The sequence below is a fragment of the Ascaphus truei genome, chromosome 3 (genome assembly GCF_040206685.1).
Source record: "Ascaphus truei isolate aAscTru1 chromosome 3, aAscTru1.hap1, whole genome shotgun sequence".
NCBI lineage: Eukaryota > Metazoa > Chordata > Amphibia > Anura > Ascaphidae > Ascaphus > Ascaphus truei.
The window spans coordinates 150,799,786-150,821,644 of record NC_134485.1 but is presented as its reverse complement, the minus strand read 5'-3'; the positions used below and the strand labels follow the sequence as shown (position 1 = coordinate 150,821,644).

The 21,859-nt window shown below is 46.3% G+C and overlaps 1 protein-coding gene across 1 annotated transcript in view; it reads left to right on the top strand.

Annotated features, from left to right (window-relative positions):
* BRIP1 (BRCA1 interacting DNA helicase 1) overlaps positions 1-21,859 on the top strand; it is a 746,182-nt gene that overhangs the window by 73,886 nt on the left and 650,437 nt on the right. The window lies entirely within an intron of this gene.

The window sequence follows — 21,859 nt, the reverse complement described above, 5'->3', positions numbered from 1 at the left end:
TGGGTCTGACTGTCTGACTGTGTGGGTCTGACTGTCTGACTGTGTGGGTCTGACTGTGTGGGTCTGACTGTGTGGGTCTGACTGTGTGGGTCTGACTGTGTGGGTCTGACTGTGTGGGTCTGACTGTGTGGGTCTGACTGTGTGGGTCTGCTTGTGTGGGTCTGCTTGTGTGGGTCTGCTTGTGTGGGTCTGCTTGTGTGGGTCTGCTTGTGTGGGTCTGACTGTGTGGGTCTGACTGTGTGGGTCTGACTGTGTGGGTCTGACTGTGTGGGTCTGACTGTGTGGGTCTGACTGTGTGGGTCTGACTGTCTGACTGTGTGGGTCTGACTGTCTGACTGTGTGGGTCTGACTGTCTGACTGCGTGGGTCTGACTGTCTGACTGTGTGGGTCTGACTGTCTGACTGTGTGGGTCTGACTGTCTGACTGTGTGGGTCTGACTGTCTGACTGTGTGGGTCTGACTGTCTGACTGTGTGGGTCTGACTGTGTGGGTCTGACTGTCTGACTGTGTGGGTCTGACTGTCTGACTGTGTGGGTCTGACTGTGTGGGTCTGACTGTCTGACAGTGTTGGTCTGACTGTGTGGGTCTGACTGTCTGACTGTGTGGGTCTGACTGTCTGACTGTGTGGGTCTGACTGTCTGACTGTGTGGGTCTGACTGTCTGACTGTGTGGGTCTGACTGTCTGACTGTGTGGGTCTGACTGTCTGACTGTGTGGGTCTGACTGACTGTGTGGGTCTGACTGACTGTGTGGGTCTGACTGACTGTGTGGGTCTGACTGACTGTGTGGGTCTGACTGACTGTGTGGGTCTGACTGTGTGGGTCTGACTGTCTGGGTCTGACTGTCTGACTGTGTGGGTCTGACTGTCTGACTGTGTGGGTCTGACTGTGTGGGTCTGACTGTCTGACTGTGTGGGTCTGACTGTCTGACTGTGTGGGTCTGACTGTCTGACTGTGTGGGTCTGACTGTGTGGGTCTGAGAGTCTGATCCCCCCCCCTGCACATTTCTCCCCGTGTGTGTGTTTGTATACAGACACCAACACACAGTCAGTCATAGTCACCCACCACCCAAGTGTCAGTCAGTCAGCCACCCAAAGAGAAGCATTTCCAGCCATCACATTAGGGGTGAGTTACTTAAATGTTTGACCAAATATATTAGGCTAATTTTTAAGTTGATAAGTTTGTATGGCTCTCGAATGATGTTATAAATATCCAAATGGCCCTTGGCAGAAAAAAGGTTCCCCATCCCTGCTCTAGATCATCTAGCTTTTACTCCAGCACGATGTTTTTTTTCCGCAGCTCTTCAACTGCTTCGTGAGTCTCAGAGAGTTCATCTTCAATAGTGCTTAATCTTGTTTCTGCCTCCTCCACTCTGGAGGTGTGTGCACTCAGATCAGTTCTCAGCTCGTCTGTAGACTTTCTGATATTTTCATTGCTGTGTTCTAGTTGTGGCAGCAGCTCTCTGACCACAGCCTTAGCTATAATTTCATGGTCTGACATTTTCTGCTGCTGCTGCCTGTCTGCTCTCTCGCTCCTGTCTGTGTCCTCGGGAGCTGCCTCATGGCCGTCGGCCATCTTGGATTCCTCCCTCCGTCTCTCTGCCTTATCCTGCTTCTGCTGCTGCACTTTTGACGCCTTCCGACGGGACTTAGAGAGGTACTTTTCCATGCAATGGATGCCTCTTGCTGTGGGGGTCTGAGCTGGTGTCTCTGCTCGGGGTTTTTCAGACTTGATGCGTCGCGGTTATTCCCGTTTTCCCCACGGACCAGCGGAGCTCAGAGGTGCACTTTTTGAGCACCTGACTAAGGGGGTTGTGCCCCCTGAAACATTGTGGGATATTCTGAAAGCCAGGGTCTTATGTAAGATGATTTAGCCCAGATAGTGTCAACTCGGCCCTCTTTTCCAAGCACAACAAGTTCTGTTTCTTTTCTTTACTTTATTTGTGGAAAGCAGGTAAAAAACAGGCACTTGTGTAGAGAAGTAGGTGTTGGGATAATGTCTCTATGTGGGTGCTTGGTAGTTAAAGGCAGGTGAAAAAGGTAATCCTACCAGTACAGCAGTTATAGGGTGCTCACTCATCCACGGTGATGGTGGAAAAGGAAGTGAGGGGCAAGGGTCACACTAAAGGTTCAGTGAGACTGCACTAACTGTCAGCAAAAGACAGGGGGGGAAATGGGAAAGCCCATAACTAGGAGGACTGGTGGATGTTGCCAGAGCAACCAGGGGTGTGACAGACTGGAAGGAAAAGGGCTACATAATGTATCCATTCCATCTGCACTGGGAGTAAACTGCAAGGAAAGTGACATCCAAGTACAGCTAGCAGGGGGAACTGCCAAGGGAAGGGGGGCTGAAACAGAGAAGGCAGACATGGGTATTTCTGTTCCATGACACTCCCCGTCTGGTATCTGGAGATACCACTATTCTAGGTAAATGTGGAACATATGTGCAATATAACATAACATAGCAAACTTCATGTCCACATAACGATGGGATACCAGCCGGTACCACCAGCTTGACGTCCTTTGCCATCTCGGTAAGGTAGGTGGATGCACAGCTCCAGGTTAGCTTGATGCACCACAATATCTCTGAGTCCATAGAACTGGTAGTCAGTTCTTCCTTGTGATAGTCCGATTTGGGCATTAGGAGGATAGTCTCTGTGATAGGTCTTAAAAAGGTTTTAACAACCCCATTCTGGGTCACCCGAACTTCCACTTTGCGGACCCTTTCATCTTCGCTTGGGATGGTTTTGATAATAAGTCCCATGGGCCATTCGTTTCTTGTTACCTGTTTGTCTTTCAACAGAACCACATCTCCTACTTGGATATCTGGTTTGACTGTTTGCCATTTATGGCGTTCTTGGAGTGTCGCCAGATACTCGCGTCTCCAGCGATCCCAAAATATGTTGGCCAAGCGCTGCACCTGTCTCTACTGTCTTTTGTACATATCCTTAGAGTTGAAACCTTCGACTGGGGTGGGGATGTTCCCTACTTTCTGGGTTAGCAGCATTGCTGGAGTCAATATTCTTGGCGATTCTGGATCTGTTGACACTGGAATCAAAGGTCTAGCATTAATTATCGATGATATTTCGGCCATAAATGTGGTTAACACTTCGTGGGTGAGTCGAGTTAAATCGGTTTTCAGCATCATAGAGTCCAAGATACGTCGGACCACCCCGTTCCCATGCTCCGCCCATGTAAGAGGAGTGAGGAGGGTTGAATGTCCACGTGCACTCTTGGTCGCGCAGGTATCTTTGGATACTATTGTCTCTATTATCTTTAGTGTTTATTTGTAATTCCTTACATGCTCCAACAAAATTGGTGCCGCAATCGGAGCGTATTTGTTTAACTGGTCCTCTGACTGCAAAGAATCTTCTGAGGGCATTTATGAAGCTTGAAGCATCCATAGATTCTATAATCTCGATGTGTATAGCTCGCGTACTCATGCAGGTGAAGAGTACCGTCGTGATTGGTTGTGGAAAGTGAGCGACCCAGTCAGGAAAACAACATGTGAATAAAAAACATATACAAACAATAATTGTGCAGTATTGTGATTCAATAATGAATTAATTTGCGTGAATCTTAGCTCTGGGGGAGAACCTACTTACAGCAACATATAGGGTAAATTCGCTTTTCTCTGACTCTGTCAGATAGTAATATGGTACTGAGGTTTCTTTGGTTAGGACTTTTATCCCCTCTTGATCTTCCCTTATGAGGGTTACTTCAGGAATGGTGGAGCTCGATTTCCCATGGAATATATATAAAAGAAGAGCAGAAGAAACGGCCAATAGTATAGCTTGCAAAAAGCAGAGTTTTATAAACAGTGATATTGTAGGGAATGTACTCACATTCTGTACACAAAAATCAGGCACATAAAGGTTTCTTTTGCGCTCAGTGCGCCCGCTGTGCTGTCTCCCCGTCCTCCTCTATTCCTAGTGCTGCCGTCGCCAAATGGCGTCTGACGTCACTTCCGGGTGGTATCTGGTCGCATCCGATGGCAATGGACTGCGAGGCGCCGAGAGGGGGATCACTGGAGAGCACAAACGTCTGGAGTATTTGGTCTTCGCTTCCAGTCAGCTGCAGCTTGACTGAGTAAGCTCTGGATCAGGCTCTACGCGTTTCGCTGCGTCATACAGCTTCGTCAGGAGCGTCATACAGTATTGCGTGGGCATAGTGTATTTATGTGATTAAAGCCTAATTGGTTAATTGATGCTAGTTTCTTTCAACTGATTCAAAACATGATTTAACCCACAGGTTTGCCTTTACATAGGCACATTGCTCTGTGGGTACTCTGTGGGTACTCAGAGTAATGTGCCTATGTAAAGGCAAACCTGTGGGTTAAATCATGTTTTGAATCAGTTGAAAGAAACTAGCATCAATTAACCAATTAGGCTTTAATCACATAAATACACTATGCCCACGCAATACTGTATGACGCTCCTGACGAAGCTGTATGACGCAGCGAAACGCGTAGAGCCTGATCCAGAGCTTACTCAGTCAAGCTGCAGCTGACTGGAAGCGAAGACCAAAGACTCCAGACGTTTGTGCTCTCCAGTGATCCCCCTCTCGGCGCCTCGCAGTCCATTGCCATCGGATGCGACCAGATACCACCCGGAAGTGACGTCAGACGCCATTTGGCGACGGCAGCACTAGGAATAGAGGAGGACGGGGAGACAGCACAGCGGGCGCACTGAGCGCAAAAGAAACCTTTATGTGCCTGATTTTTGTGTACAGAATGTGAGTACATTCCCTACAATATCACTGTTTATAAAACTCTGCTTTTTGCAAGCTATACTATTGGCCGTTTCTTCTGCTCTTCTTTTATATATATTCCATGGGAAATCGAGCTCCACCATTCCTGAAGTAACCCTCATAAGGGAAGATCAAGAGGGGATAAAAGTCCTAACCAAAGAAACCTCAGTACCATATTACTATCTGACAGAGTCAGAGAAAAGCGAATTTACCCTATATGTTGCTGTAAGTAGGTTCTCCCCCAGAGCTAAGATTCACGCAAATTAATTCATTATTGAATCACAATACTGCACAATTATTGTTTGTATATGTTTTTTATTCACATGTTGTTTTCCTGACTGGGTCGCTCACTTTCCACAACCAATCACGACTGTACTTGTGGGAAATCCGAGCATATTTCCCTGGAAGGTTTGAGAAGTACCCTGTCGGGGAACATCATTTAATTTATTGTATCACACTTTATAATTTATTAGAAAGCTGTGGCGCCTAGACAAGTCATTTAGTATACTGGTGAAGAGTACCGCCCATCATTTGCTGTTTGCTAGTCCGCCTCTAGTTCTACGTGAGATGACCATCCAGGGCCCAAATACATCGAGTCCTACATAGGTAAAGGGGGGTTCTGTATTAAGTCTGTCGATAGGTAAATCTGCCATCCTTTGGTCTTGGCTTTTGCCTCGCAGCATTCAGCACCTAATACATTTGTGGAGATTACTGGCCACGCACCTTTTCATGCCAACGACCCAAATGCCCGCCGCCCTAATAGCGCCTTCGGTAAAGTGTCGTCCCTGATGCATGATTTGTTCGTGGTAGTAGCGCACCAACAAGGTAGCGATGTGATGCCGGCCACGGATGATAAGAGGATTGCTTTCCTCCCTGTTCAGTTGGGACTTGTTGAGGCGGCCTCCTACTCTCATGAGGCCGTCATCGTCGATGAAGGGATTCAACTTCCAAAGTGGGCTGTTTTTGGGAACACTCTTCCCTCCGCGAATGCAATTGATCTCTTCCGCGTACGTTTCTCTCTGAACATGACTGAGAACAGTTTCCTTAGCCCTTGTGACTTCGTCCACGGTGCGCAACTCTTTGCAGATGTGCCAGCCGTGGCAGTCGGTAATTTTACCATCTGGTGTCTGGCGGAAGGAGGAGGCTATATGCCTGAGATGGTAGAAAAAAATGTGTGATGCTCTCAAGACAAATGTGTAGTTTGTGAAAATGAACAATAAATTGGAAAACAACCTGTTCATATGTAGATGTCCTATTGGATCAGGTAAAGAGCTATCCCACAAGGCAATGAGGTAAGGATAGTTACCAATTGATGATCCCTGGATATTGATTGAGGCAAAGCTGGAATGGACTCACTTGGGAAAGCAGATTCCACGATGAACAGAAAGTCCTTGTAGATATCCAGCACCACCAGGTTGAATGTGCCTCCGTTGTGGAAATCTTCACAAAAAGGGAGAGGGAAAAGAACGGAGCACTATCTCCAGTGCTGTAAAAAACAGCCAATAAACCACAGGGTATGCGTTCCCAAAATAAAGCTATTTAATGGGTCAAAAAATCAGTAACAAAGCACACCAACGCGTTTCAGACCTTAATGGTCCTTTATCAAGGTGAATATACAAGTTCTAAAAAGAGTGTGATTTATACTTACCCCCAAGCCGCGCGGACCAGTTGCGAAGACTTCCGGGTGCGTCACGTGTCACGGGTGCTGACCCCGCGACCTGCGACGTCATCCCGTCGGCTGCTGCAGTGGGATGCATGGCTGCACCAGGCGCGTGACGTCACTACGCACAGGCTCGTGTGGGGGGAGCAGGGCGTCTGTGTAACTGTCCACAAGAACTGCCATTGCTTCTCCTCCCTCAGCCTGGAAGGTACAGTGCGTGTAACGTCACCACGTCGCGCGCGTGACGTGAACACGTCACAATGCCTCCCATTGCTAGGCAACTAGGTAAACTCGGCTCTGGGGAGGTACAAATCAATAGAAAAAAACTTTATTGACATAAACAATGACACTCTCCAAATAGCAGTGAAATAAAAACCAAAAAGGATAATAAAAAATGATTAAAACATAATGGTAACTTTTAAAAACAACATATCATGAAAGCAATTGATCAATAAATGATCAATCCATGATTGAATGACAACCTTGGAGAATGTAATTTCAATTCGATCTTTATGAATTGTATAATGTTTGTAGTGTTGGTATCAGAAACTTTTATGGATAATAATAGTATGTCTTGACATAAACAACTTAATATTACCATAGTACAGGTAAATTCTGAACCTATTAGGGAATGAGACTGAATTTAGGATTGCAAACAAGTTACATAACGAATAATTATTTAAGTACACATATAAAGATAAAATCTTTTTAAGGCTATATACCCTATATTGTATATGTAATTACGCTATCCAGGGTTTGCAACCAACTGAGCAACACAATCTGTGCACGTACTACTAACATATATTAAAACACAAAATATATTTGAAAGAGGGGTACAACTCCAGTGGGCCAACGGAACTTAAGTATCGAATAGAAGAGAACCTATATCCCAGTCTGAATTTAGACCATACGGGATACGGGTTTGAAGAGTGAATATCCAGTAAAGCTCTCTTCTATTCAAAATACTCAGTCTGTTGCCCCCTCTAGTTGGGTTCGGCACATGCTCAATGCCCATAAAGGACATGTTGGTAGAATCGCCCATGCTACAATTACTAAAATGTTGGGATACAGGATGGTTAATATCTTTTTTTATAATCAACCTTAAGTGTTCGAGGATACGAACCTTAAGATTTCTTATAGTCCTTCCTATATATTGTTTACCGCACCCGCAGCTTAACAAGTACACCACATAAGTGGTATCACAATTGATAAGTGAATTTATGTGATATTTTTTACCTGTTTGTTTAGAACAAAATTCTGCCTTGCTATTCATATGTTTACATATCTTACATTTGGAGCAAATGTAGCTGCCCTTAGGTAATTTAACCGTAGGAATCTTGGTAGATACAAATAGGCTGCTAGAAACATGGTTGGCAATAGTTTTGGCTTTCCTGAAAACTATTCGTGGTCCCTCCTCATAGATGGATTGTAACATCGGATCTGCTGCTAAGACCCCCCAATGTTTCTTAACTATAGCTTTGATCTTATTGGCTTGGTTATTGTGTTGTAAAACAAGAAACGGGGAGTTTGGGTATGTTTTTGATTTCTTGTGGACCCTGTCCAGTAGATTGGATCTTTCCATGTTAACAACCTCTGTAAAAGCTTTGTTTAAATCCTTTATCTGGTAACCCCTGGCTTCAAACCTCTGCATCAGATCCTGGGATTGTTTGATGAAGTCATCGTGATTGGTACAAATTCTTCTCAGTCTAATGAGTTGACTCTTTGGTATACTTTTAATCAACGTTTTTGGGTGGCAGCTGTCAGCACGCAAAAATGTGTTACGTGAATTTAATTTGCGATAAACCGTAGTGATAATATTTTTGTGCATATCAACAGAAAGTAATAAATCTAAAAAGTGAATGTGATAAAGATTGTGATTAGAGGTGAAATTTAAATTAAGTTCATTATTATTAAGATAATCAATGAATAAAGTGAGAGAGTGCTCATCCCCATTCCAAATAAAAATCAGGTCGTCAATATAACGCCTGTAGAAAGTGATAAAGTGTCTAAAGGGATTTCTATCTCCAAACACATGGATCGCCTCCCACCAACCTAAAAATAGGTTCGCGTAGGAGGGGGCAAAACTTGTACCCATAGCGGTACCACGTGTTTGGAGATAAAAATCCCCATCAAACATAAAATAGTTATGAGTGAGTAAAAATTGAATAGCATTAAGGATGAATGTGCTCTGTGCTGGTGGAAGATCTGATTGCTGTAAATAAAACCTGACAGCTGCCAACCCATGATGGTGTGCTATAACTGTGTAGAGGGACGTAATGTCCAAACTTACCCAGATGAAATTTGTTTCCCATCTGATGGAGTTGAGTTGAACCATGAGGTCCCCACTGTCTTTAATGTATGACGGTAACTGTTGCACGATTACCTGCAAAAAATGATCAACATATTTAGAAACACCATCTCCCAAAGATCCAATGCTGGAGACAATCGGCCTCCCAGGAGGGGAGACCAATGTCTTGTGGATCTTTGGGAGATGGTGAAAGATGGGGATGATAGGATACGGACGGAATAAGAATTCCAACTCATTGGCATCTAGGGCGCCGAGAATGGAACCTTCGTCAAGGAGGTTCCTAAGTTCCTTAATGAACATTGTTGTAGGATCTCCTCGTAACTGGATATAGGAGGTATTATCATTTAATTGGCGAAGTGCCTCTGTCCTATAATCTGACTTATTTAACACAACAATGGCCCCTCCTTTATCTGCCCCCTTGATAACCAAAGAGTTGTTGGCCCTCAGTGCCTTAATAGCCAATCTTTCACCCTGGGAGAGATTGTCTAACTGGTGATAAAGAGGCATAATTGAAAAAGAATAGCCCTTGGCTAAGAGAGTTAAGTCACGTTCAATGAGTTGCTCAAATGTATTTAGGCAATTGCCCTTCATATGTAGAGGATAAAACACAGATTTGTTTCTAAGCCCTGAAGGCCGTCTGCCTAAAAAGGTGGACGGAACATCAGAGTCATCCATATTTTCAACAATTAGGTCTCTCATATCCTGTACACAACAGTTCTCATAGAAACTTAAAGACTTATTCTTAGCAATGTATTCATCAATAATTGGTGGAACCATATTGTCAATAACAACAGCAGAATCCTTGTGATGGTAAAATCTTTTCAATGTTAATTTGCGGATGTACTTGTGAAGGTCGATAATAGTATCAAACAGTTTAAAGTCATTACAGGGAGCAAACTTCAGACCTTTGTCAAGAACTGATAACTCATCTTGTGTCAAGGTAAAATCAGAGAGGTTGATTATTCCTGTGTTTTCAATTAGAAGTTCTTTTTCCTCTTCTGAGGATTTTTTATGTTTCCTAGCAATGGGAGGCATTGTGACGTGTTCACGTCACGCGCGCGACGTGGTGACGTCACACGCACTGTACCTTCCAGGCCGAGGGAGGAGGAGCATTGGCAGTTCTTGTGGACAGTTACACAGACACCCTGCTCCCCCCACACGAGCCTGTGCGTAGTGACGTCACGCGCCTGGTGCAGCCATGCATCCCACTGCAGCAGCCGACGGGATGACGTCGCAGGTCGCGGGGTCAGCACCCGTGACACGTGACGCACCCGGAAGTCTTCGCAACTGGTCCGCGCGGCTTGGGGGTAAGTATAAATCACACTCTTTTTAGAACTTGTATATTCACCTTGATAAAGGACCATTAAGGTCTGAAACGCGTTGGTGTGCTTTGTTACTGATTTTTTGACCCATTAAATAGCTTTATTTTGGGAACGCATACCCTGTGGTTTATTGGCTGTTTTTTACAGCACTGGAGATAGTGCTCCGTTCTTTTCCCTCTCCCTTTTTGTGTATATGCCTGAGATGGGCTACTGCTCGCAGAAGGGCTGTCCACCTTGAGAAGCGATGGAATCGATGTGATCCGAATGCGTTTTTTTGCAATACATTGGTGAGTAACACGGATACTTGTGGGGGCCTTATCTCTGTATCCATCTCGGGATCCACGAGTTCAAAGTCGCCAACTGGGGTTGGTGGCGTTTCCGCAGGCTGCGCAAGAAACGTTGGTCCTGTGAGCCACGACGTGTTCTGCAGTTGAGATGCGGGTACTGATCTGGTGGCGTGATCTGCGGGATTTTGATCTGTGGGCATGTGGTGCCATTGTTCTGGTTGGGTTGACTTCCTGATTCTTTCTACACGGTTAGCTACGTATACGTAGAATCTCCTTTTCTTGTTGTATATGTATCCCAGTACCACCTTGCTGTCCGTGTAGAATCTGACGGCATCTGGTTTGCTGTCCATCTCGTTCTCGATGAGCTCCGCCAGTTCTACCGCTAACACTGCGCCACATAGCTCGAGTCTGGGTATAGTATGGTCGGGTTGTGGCGCCAGCTTAGCCTTGCCAAGGATGAACCTGATGTAGTAACTTCCACCCACGTCTGTGGTTTTCAGGTAGGCCACCGCTGCTATAGCTTTTGTGGAGGCATCTGAGAATACGCAAAGCTCTTTGCTGTGTGCGGCGGTGAGAGATATAGGTGAGTAGGGGCGTGGGATCTGAAGTTGCTCAAGGGCCTTCAAGGAGTGCTTCCACGTCTCCCACTCTTTCTGTTTTTCTGGGGAAAGTGGGGTGTCCCATTCCTGTTTTTCGAAGGACATTTCTCTGAGAAGAGACTTCCCTTGTATAGTAACAGGAGCCACGAATCCTAGCGGATCGTAAAGACTGTTAACGGTGGATAGGACTCCGCGACGTGTGAAGGGTTTTTCTTCGATGGCTACCTGGAACGTAAAGGTGTCTGTTTTGAGATTCCAGCTTATCCCCAGGCTCCGCTGTATGGGAGGCGTGTCGGTCCCCAGATCCAAATTCTTGAGATCGTTTGCTTGATCATCTACGGGGAACGCCTCATCACTATGGTACTGTTGGAGGCTATTTTGTGCAATCTTAGGTTGGCATTTGCTAACATCTTTTGTGTCCTTTTCAGTAGATCTATGGCTTCTTCGGTGGGAACTGATTTTAATCCGTCGTCCACATAGAAGTCTCTTTCGACGAAGTTCCTTGCCATCTTTCCCGAATTCTGCTTCTCCGTGACTTCGTTTTCTATGTCGTCATCTTGGTACCACAGGAATTTTAAGTTACGGTTGTCTTCTCGCACAAGGAAGCAGTGGAACATCTGTTGAATGTCTGCAGTTATGGCGATTGGCTCCTTGCAGAAGCGGATCAACACTCCCAGAAGACTGTTCGTCAGATCCGGCCCGGTGAGGAGAACATCGTTTAGGGAGACTCCCTGATGCTGAGCACTGGAGTCGAATACCACTCGAATTTGGCCAGGTTTCTGGGGGTGGTAGACGCCAAACGACGGGAGGTACCAGCATTCTTCGCCTTCTCTCAGGGGGGGCGCCGACTCTGCATGGCCGCTGTGGAAGATTTTCTGCATGAAGGCCACAAAGTGTTCCTTGGTCTCCGGTTTCCTTTGTATGTTACTGCGAAGCGAAGCGAGCCTAGACATGGCGTGGTCTCTGTTGTTTGGGAGGCGAGCGGAAAGGTAGTGGGGCCACCCAACTGCCTAATTCGTCCTTGAAGAGCTCCTTATCCATCAACCTCAAGAATTCTTTATCTTCCATTGATGGCGCCTGTTTGTCGTCGTCCTTTGTCGTCTGGAAAACTGTACTCCCTAAGTCATTGGGGTATTTTTCTGTCGCGAGCACGTCTCCATAGTTCCCTTTGGTCTCGAGCTTCTCGTGGACTTGGAAGTGGTTCGGACAGGGTTTGAAATGGGATGTGCGACCGTTCTCCAACAAGTTTGTTCGTAGGGCGTCTACGTTGTCGGGTCCTCGTATTCTGTCTATGCATATTTCTCCCACTACCACCCATCCTAGATCGAGCCTTTGAGCGCTTGGGCCATTGTGGTCCCCGTTTCGCTGTTCGCGGATCTTGTGTGCTCTCATGATGTCCCTGCCAAGTAGCAGCATGATCTGGGCGCCTTCGTCTAGAGGTGGGATACGATCGGCAATAGCTTTTAGATGGGGATGGTGTCGCGCCACATCTGGTGTGGGGATCTCACTCCTATCTTCTGCCAAGAGATTGCACTCGATGAGTGTGGGAAGGGGCATGTTCACTTTGCCGTCTATAGAGCATATGGTGTAGCCATTCACTCTTCTCCCTGTAGTCTCCATTCGCCCTGCGCACGTTCTGAGAGTGTAAGGAGAAGCACTGTCTTGTATATTGAACATGTAGAAGAATTCTGACCTGACCAGCGATCGGTTGCTCTGGTCGTCGATGATTGCATACATCCTTTTAGTTCTTTGGGGTTGTCCCTCTGGGTGCACTGCTACCAGACATATTTTAGAGCAAGATCTACCGTCGTTTCCTTCTCCACATACTTCTGTGCATTTGGACGCTACGACGTCGTGGGGGGTGTATCTCCCACTTCTTCCTCCCCTCCCTGCTTTGTTGAAGGGTTAGGGGCTTTGCTTGCTTTGGGCTTCATAGCTTCCGGGTGTAAAGCGGCTATGTGCCTGTGGCTATCGCACTCTGTGCATTTCATAGCTTCTTTGCAGTCCTTGAATAAATGAGTTGTGGAAGCACAGCATTTGAAACAAGCTCCCCATTCCCTGAGTAAGTTCTTTCGCTCCTCTATGGGTTTCATTCTGAATCCGATACACTTGTTAAGCGGATGCGGCCTTTTGTGAATAGGGCATTCTTTGTTGAGGTCCCTTGGTTTCTTGTCCCTGCCGGCCGCCTGGCCGGGACTCGCGTGGGTCGTAGGGGACACGTCCGTCCTGTGGGCCGAGATGGGTGTTCTGGAGTCCTTGTATCTCGCTGCTGACCTTTCGTTCCTCGGGTGGCTGGCGCTGGATGTGGTCTGCGCCCCTAAGATGAAGCTGGGGTCGTTCCTCGTCCTCGCTGCTTCGCGAATGAAGCTCAAGAAAACTGAGAATGGGGGGTAGACGACTTGCTTCTCCCTTTTGTATTTGGAACCTTGTGAAATCCATCTTTCTTGGAGGTTGAAGGGTAGCTTCTCCAGGATGGGTCTCACTCCACGAGCTGAGTCTAGGACGTTGAGACCTATTAAGGAATGGTCTTTCCTTGCGAACTCCAGTTCTTGCAGCAGGTCCCCGAGCTCTCGTAACTTAGAGTAGTCTTTAGTTGTGATCTTGGGGAAGCTGTCGACTCTTTTGAAGAGCGAATCCTCGACTGCTTCGGGGCTGCCGTAGGACTCTTCTAGCTTTTCCCACACTAGGTCAAGACCTACTTGGGGGTGGTGCGCGTTTGCCGCCCAAAGTCTCTTCGCGTGCTCCCTGGATTCGTTCCCCAGGAATTTGAATAGCAGGTTGAGCTCTTCCCTCGCTGAGAAGTCCAAGCTGTTGATTGCGTCTTTGAACGTGAACTTCCACGTCCGGTAGTTCTCAGGGCGGTCGTCGAAGCTGATGAGTCCTGCTTGCACCAGGTCACGCCGGATCATGTACTTGGCTATGGGTAAAAGGGGGACGATAGACAGCACTCTGATGATGTTAAATTAATGCAATTGCAGGGTGCACGGAACCCTAAGGGGGCCCCCCTAGCATACTTGCCGTTCTCTGTTTTTTGTGTATATTCCTTGTTTCATGTTTTTTCCCCTTTTCCTTCCCCCCCCCCCCCCCCCCCCCCCACCCCTCACTTTGTTACATGCCCATTTGTGATACTGGTTTCTGCAAACACATTTGATTTATTTCTGGTTTGTTTTATTATTAAATGTTTATTCTGCATTACAACTGTTTTCATCATTTAGCTATTAGACAGTGAGTGCTGGTACTTAAGTAGATTTGTATGTACTTGGCTATGTCTGTCAGGCCTGAGGCATTGGGGTGTTTGTCCCGTTCTGAGGTAGTTGCTGGGAGGGTCCGTGCGGTCGCCTCTTCCTTGGCGTGGACGCGTGATGACTGCTGGTCAGTGTGAGAGACTGTGTTCTCCCGTGTGGGTGTACCTGGATTGCGAACCCATTGTAGTGCATCCGTGTGCGCGCTGGTATGTGGATCACTGTTGCGGCTGTGGCTATCCCAGGCAGCATGTACCATTGAAGGAACAGCGTCTTCTCCTTGTGGACCTAGCAAGTCTTTGGTGTCTGTGGAGTCACTCCCTCCGTGTAGAGATGGTGCGCTGGTATTTACACTGAAGAGGCTCCTTACGTAGTCTTCGGTGCGTTGGATTGGATCTTCTGAGGCTATCCGTCTGTACGGTAGCTCCCCGCCGTCCTGTCTCGCAGCTGCTTCTAAGACTTCGGCTTGGGCTATGGCGGCAGCGGCGTCCTCTTCTTTGCTTAGAGCCTCTAGATCCGCGTCTAATTCGGCCTTTCTACGCGCAGCGGCAGCAGGGCGGCGGCATTGGCGGCGGAGGCGGCAGCAGCGGCGGCGGCATTGGCGGCAACCTGCTCCTCCTCTTCTATGCGTGCTTTTTCTGCCCTTACGGCTGCCTCTCTCCGACCATATTCGGCCCTGGCACGTGCGGCCTCTGCGGTGGCTCGCGCCTTGGTAGCGCTCGCGCTGGACACTTTAGATCGCGCTGATCTTGCTGACCTTGAAGAATGCCTGGATGTGCTTGAGCGCTGCGATGCGGTTTCCAGCAAAAGGTCTTTCCTCTTACTCTCTGCTTCCGTAATAGAGGTTCGCACGTGGCTGTCACGTGTCAAGTCAATGTTATGCTGTAGGTCCCTTTCTTGCAGGCTTTCACCGGTGTTAGCCCTGGCTAAGTAAGTGACGTATGCCTCTGACAGCTCTTGGTAGCGTGCGTGATCTATCTTTAATTGAGTTATTGCCTGCTCGAGCTGTTGTACATAATTGCCGGCGCCGGCGACATTGCGTATCCCAATTGTGGTTGTTTCCCAGGCCAACTCTAATTTAGTGCGGTGCGCTTCTATGTCAGTCTCATATTTTTCGCGGGCCTTTTGTGTCAGTGTGACTGCCCGTTTGGGCCTTGTGCCTGCCTGCGCCTGTTGCAGTTGCGCAGCGGTCTCTGTGTCTGAGTGATCGCTTTCCTGCGTGATGTCTGGTGAGGCTCTGAGTTCTGCCATTGCTGTAGGTGTGTGTAGGCCTTTAGCCAGTGCGTGTGGCGTGCGGTCTTTTACCTGTGTCAGCGATGGGCGTCTGTCTCAGATGATGCCGAGCGGTGTCCTGCAGCGTAGGGGTAGCTGTACTCACAGGTGTCCGGTGGCTCTGACCCGTGTCCTGGCGGGTGTCCGGTAGCGTGGCCCTTGATGGCGCTAGTCGTGGGGACGTGCGCAGGGGTAGGTGAGATGGTGGCTCCTCACTATGGGGCTGTGCCGGGGGTGGACTCATAAAGACAGAGAAGGAGATCAAGGCTCTGTGTGTAAAGTGCACTGTCTGTCTGCAAAGCTGCTACCTTGTGTGCAGGGTTGATGCTGGCTGTCCAGTGTAAAGCTGCTGCTTGTCTGTAAGGCTGCAGGCTGTGTGCAGTTTGAGCTACTTGCTGCTTTTCAGTCTGCAGAGACTGCCCTGTGTTCTCATAAAGTCTAGAGTAGCAGCTCCTGTAAGTGTCTGTAAGGCACACGGTATCTTTTTCACTATTCTGAAAGCCAGGGTCATATGTAAGATGATTTAGCCCAGATAGTGTCAACTCGGCCCTCTTTTCCAAGCACAACAAGTTCTGTTTCTTTTCTTTATTTTATTTGTGGAAAGCAGGTAAAAAACAGGCACTTGTGTAGAGAAGTAGGTGTTGGGATAATGTCTCTATGTGGGTGCTTGGTAGTTAAAGGCAGGTGAAAAAGGTAATCCTACCAGTACAGCAGTTATAGGGTGCTCACTCATCCAGGGTGATGGTGGAAAAGGAAGTGAGGGGCAAGGGTCACACTACAGGTTCAGTGAGACTGCACTAACTGTCAGCAAAAGACAGGGGGGGAAATGGGAAAGCCCATAACTAGGAGGACTGGTGGATGTTGCCAGAGCAACCAGGGGTGTGACAGACTGGAAGGAAAAGGGCTACATAATGTATCCATTCCATCTGCACTGGTAGTAAACTGCAAGGAAAGTGACATCCAAGTACAGCTAGCAGGGGGAACTGCCAAGGGAAGGGGGGCTGAAACAGAGAAGGCAGACATGGGTATTTCTGTTCCATGACATGGGATGTGCTTTCGTTTTTTGGGTACCTGCAAAATAAAAATATGCACATTTTTTTAAAAAACATGCATTTTGTAGCGATCAGTGTGTGTGCGGCAGAGCATCTCTTTTTTCCATAATTATACAAGTCACCATGTTTGTTTGGTGGGAGTACTCTGGCTCTAATATGTAGGACCAAACTGAAGAGATGGTTGTTATTTACATAAATAGTGAGTTTAATCATGAATAAATATTTTTGAGGGGAACAAGCATCTAAAGCATATCGTTACAGGAAATATTATGAGTTGAAATTATATGCACAATGTCTTTTTTTTTTTTTTTTAATACTTTTTTTTTTTTTTTCCCTCCATCTCTCACTCTACTGTTCAACCTCTCTTACACAAACACCCCCCCTTACCTTCGTGGTGAGGTCTCTAGTGCTGCTCTGGTCTTGCATACTAATTTATATTTACTAATACTAGTTATAAATAAAAAGAAAATACATAATTCTGTTCTCATTTAAATGGTATCAATTGGGTCTTCAAGATGAGGGATGCTTCCAAAATAATTTCAAACAAATTATGTGTAATATATCAGGGGTGAGCAAACTTTTTATGCCGAGCCCCACTTTTCATCCATGAAATTTCTCGGGCCCCCCTGCCTGATATAATCGATCACATGAAAAAAACCCCACTTATTTCAACAGCTCGCGCTTGCAAAATTAAGTTGCTGCCGCTGAGAGCGGTGACATCACCAACTCTCCAAGCATGAGCACAGGGTGTCCTGCATAATTTTGCAAGCACGAGCGGGGGGGCATGGATCGGGGCTAGTTTTGTTTGTTTGTGTGTGTGTGTGCATTGACTGACTGCTGCTGAGCGCGCTTTAAAGTCAATTTTGTTTGTCTCCCGAAGCGCCAAGCTTTGGAGACCGTACGCCCCCTAGTTTGCGCACCGCTGCATTTAATCACAACACACACACACACAATCACAACACAGACACAGCATTGCCAGTATTAAAAGAATATATATATATATATATATATATATATATATATATATATATATATATGAATATATCTATAAAAACACAAAAAAAACAGGCGCACTCATAGCGTAAAAAAGTATAACAATGAGTTTATGGAATGAAGGATTTAAAAATACACACTCACAAACATAGCTGAATATAAAGCATTTTTGAGTAAAAACTCAGCCCGTCAGACGCAGGAACCCGGTATGCAGGATTTCCTAGTAGTGTCCCTGGTAAGTCCTGCTGCGGTAGCCCCTCTGTGTCCTTGCAGGGACCGAAATCCACGAGGGACGCTGCCTTTCCCTTGCTCCGGCGTCACAGAGTGAGTTCTCTTGATCCAAATCTCGCGAGAACTCGGTGACGTCAGTAGGTTTCAACCGGAGTGAATTTGCAATGAAAAACGGGCTGGACGGCTGGGCGGCTAAGTAAAATGCTATCAGCACAGCAAAGATATGCTGTAGCTCATGAGTGGAATACAATAAACATAAAAACTGGACAATAATCACCACTGCACTCTCTACGCGTTTCGTCTCGAAAGAGACTTCATCAGGAGATAAAGGCATAGGTAATGGATGCAGTAATATAGCACGTTAGACCAATCAGGGCATAGAAGACTTAACCACTAATAGAATAAATGTGGTCAGTACAGGGAAGAAATTAACCCCTATGTATACTGGAACATATTATAAAATAAGCTAATTACATTAAACTAATACAATTATACAAAATGACCAAGCATATCAATGCATGCAATAACATACACTTTAACAAATAAAATAAAAAGTGAAATGCATTTAAGCATTGAATATGTAGATGTAAAAAAAAAGTTTTAGTACAATATCATTGGAAGATAACTTATAAATTAAAAGAATATCATTGGCTGATAGCTTATAAATTAAGATATTATATAAAACAGATGCTAGTGAATGGTAACAATAACCTAATATACAGGAAAGGTGAATTTCACTAGATGTTCTGTTGCGGCCGAGTTTATTTGAGCATTTGCCTGTTCTCGGCCGCAGCAGTAACCTGGCGCGCGCCGGAGGGTGCCGGGCGCGCGCCGAAGCAGCGGAAGAGCGCCCTCCGATCGGGGCGCTCTCCCTCCCGCTGCCGGGTCCGCCGGGTCCCCCGGAACCCCCTGCCGCCGTCCCCCACATCGCGGGCCACCAGGGCTCCCTCGGGGAGCCCTGGACGCGCGTGCAGGGGGCGCAGGCACCCGATGACGCGTGACCGCGCATCGGTGATGCGCGGCACGCTGAGGGAGTGCGGCTAGCACGCCGGGGCATCCCCCGGCTTGCGGTGCTAGCCGTGCTGCAATAAAGTGTGTCGGTAGTGTATAAGGAGACAATTCTGGTACTAAAAAGATTCAGCGGGATCAAGGTGCACAAAAAGGCAAAAAAAAGGGGGAAAAAAAAGACAAAAAACAAACAAAAAAAAAATAAATAAATAATAAAAAAATAAATAAAAAAAAAGTGAGGAGGGAAGGGGGGAAATGGGGGGAGGGAAGGGGGAGAAAGGGATGGGGAGGAGGAAAGGGGGGAAAAAAAAAGGGGGAGGGGGATCAGGAAAGAAAGACAAGGGCGGGGGAGGAGGGGGGGGTGTGAGGGGAAGGAAAGGATGGAAAGGGAGAGAAAAAGAAAAAAAGTGAAAATAAAAATAAAAATGAAAATAAAATAAAAAATGGATAATGAACGAAGAAGGATACTGGACCAATGGTGGTCGCGCAAGCAAGGTCAATGGTACCCATATATATTGAGGTACGGACATAAATAACCATGTTAAACCAATGTAAAAAGTGAACATAAAGATGTATATACATGTGTATACTGAGCCAATGTGGTGATGTAGGTGCCCACACGGAGGGAACGAAATAAATCGCTCAACCCAGACCTCCCTTGGAACAACACACCCCACAATTGTCATAAACATACAATTATTCTACTGTACTGATGTCTATTGTGTCATTGAGACCCCCTGGAGTCAATGTACCAAGTACATATATCCAATAGGTCTCCCTGACACACAATTTTTTGAACCTGTCACCCTCCGAAAGGGTAGGTGAGATGGCCTCGATACCAAAGATGGACAGAGAGCAGGGATCCTTATTATGTACACTATCAAAGTGTCTTGAAAGGCAGTGTGACTGAAGACCATGCTTGACATTTCTGCGGTGCTCAAGAAATCTAGTACTAATCGTCCTTGACGTGCGGCCCACATATTGTAGGCCGCAACGGCAGGAGATGAGATATACAATGTAAGTACTAAGACAGTTAATGTGATGTTTGATTTCATGTACTGAGCCGTTAGAAAAATATTTAAAAGTATTGATTTTACTTATGTGCCCACAAGTAATGCATCTAGTTCTACCACAGGAAAAATTACCCTTTTTTAGAATCTTAGTAGATGTGATAGATGGTTCATTGGTAATGGGCTTGAGTCCACTTGGGGCAATCATGGTCTTCAGGCACCTTGCCCTTTTAAAGACAATAGGGGCTCGTATAGGCACCCTAGGCCCTAAAATGGGATCATTCTGAATAATGTTCCAATGTCTATTGAAAATATGTTTGACCTGGTAGGCCAGTTTATTGTACTTAGTAATAAACTTAGGAAATGAATACAAAGAATTCCCGCTAACTCCGTCCACCGCTGGATCAAGGCCAGCATGGCCAGATCTGGTCCTGGACCTCTTAAGTAAAGCACTCCTGTCGGTAATCACAACATACACACACAATCACAACACAGACACAGCACACATACTCAATCACAACACACACTAATATCACAACACACACTAATATCACAACACACACTAATATCACAACACACACACACTCAATCAAAACCAACAGACACAACACACACACTCAATCACAACCGACACACTCAATCACAACCGACACACACTCAATCACAACCGACACACACTCAATCACAACCGACAAACACTCAATCACAACCGACACACACTCAGACAGACACAACACACACAGACAGACACAACACACACAGACACAACACACACAGACAGACACAACACACACAGACAGACACAACACACACAGACAGACACAACACACACAGACAGACACAACACACACAGACAGACACAACACACACAGACAGACACAACACACACAGACAGACACAACACACACAGACAGACACAACACACACAGACAGACACAACACACACAGACAGACACAACACACACAGACAGACACAACACACACAGACAGACACAACACACACAGACAGACACAACACACACAGACAGACACAACACACACAGACAGACACAACACACACAGACAGACACAACACACACAGACAGACACAACACACACAGACAGACACAACACACACAGACAGACACAACACACACAGACAGACACAACACACACAGACAGACACAACACACACACACAGACACAACACACACACACAGACACAACACACACACACAGACAGACACAACACACACAGACAGACACAACACACAATCATAAGTCACAGATTTTCACCTGGGGGTGGAAGTACTACTGTAAGAATGCTCCTGTCCCCCATGCTGCTGAAAACTGGGACAGGTAACACAGGAGAAGGAGGGGATGTCTGTGTGCAGGGAAGGAAAGCCCTACCCCCGCAGCAAGGCCCCGCCCCCTCTGCAAGACACAGCAGAGAAGCAGCCTCAGCACAGAGCTTCTGGCCGCCCGTGCACAGCTCTGTCCGCCCCCAGGTTTCCCCGCACGCAGCCCGCGCCCCCCCCCCCCCAAATAATCTTGCGCCCTCTAGTTTGTGCAGCGCTGTAATATATGATGTAATCTTTAAAAAAAGGTTTGAGTTGCATTTTAGGACTGACATTTTTGATTCAACACCAATTATAAAAATATAATAATGTTAGTACGTAGGGCACATCTTGTTGGCAAACGATAAATATTTTTGACCATGTGTTAAAGATTATGGAATAATCTAAAACAAATTGTTAAAAAAAATCAACGTCATATAACCCCCTCTTACAGACTCCTCTAGAAGTAACGAATTTAAGGTCAACTTTGTTTCTTTAGTAAAGGAAATTCTCAAGTTTCTTCAAGAACGTTTTTATTATGGACCGAAGTATGAATTCCTTAGAAATACTGCTGCCTTGGGAACATATTTGAACTCATCAGTAGTTTTTCCCATATCTGAAGTCAGTCTGATTTTATGTAGCTGCTACCAAAGTATTGACAAACCTAACATACAGTCCTATTATAAAGTGTTTTTGTACAATAGAATGATCATTATATGGAATGCATCCAGTTGACGGCTGTAGATCCTTTGTAGCAATTGTGTTGGATGTTTGAGACAGTCAGAATGTCATTCTACAGCTTGAGAATGGCATG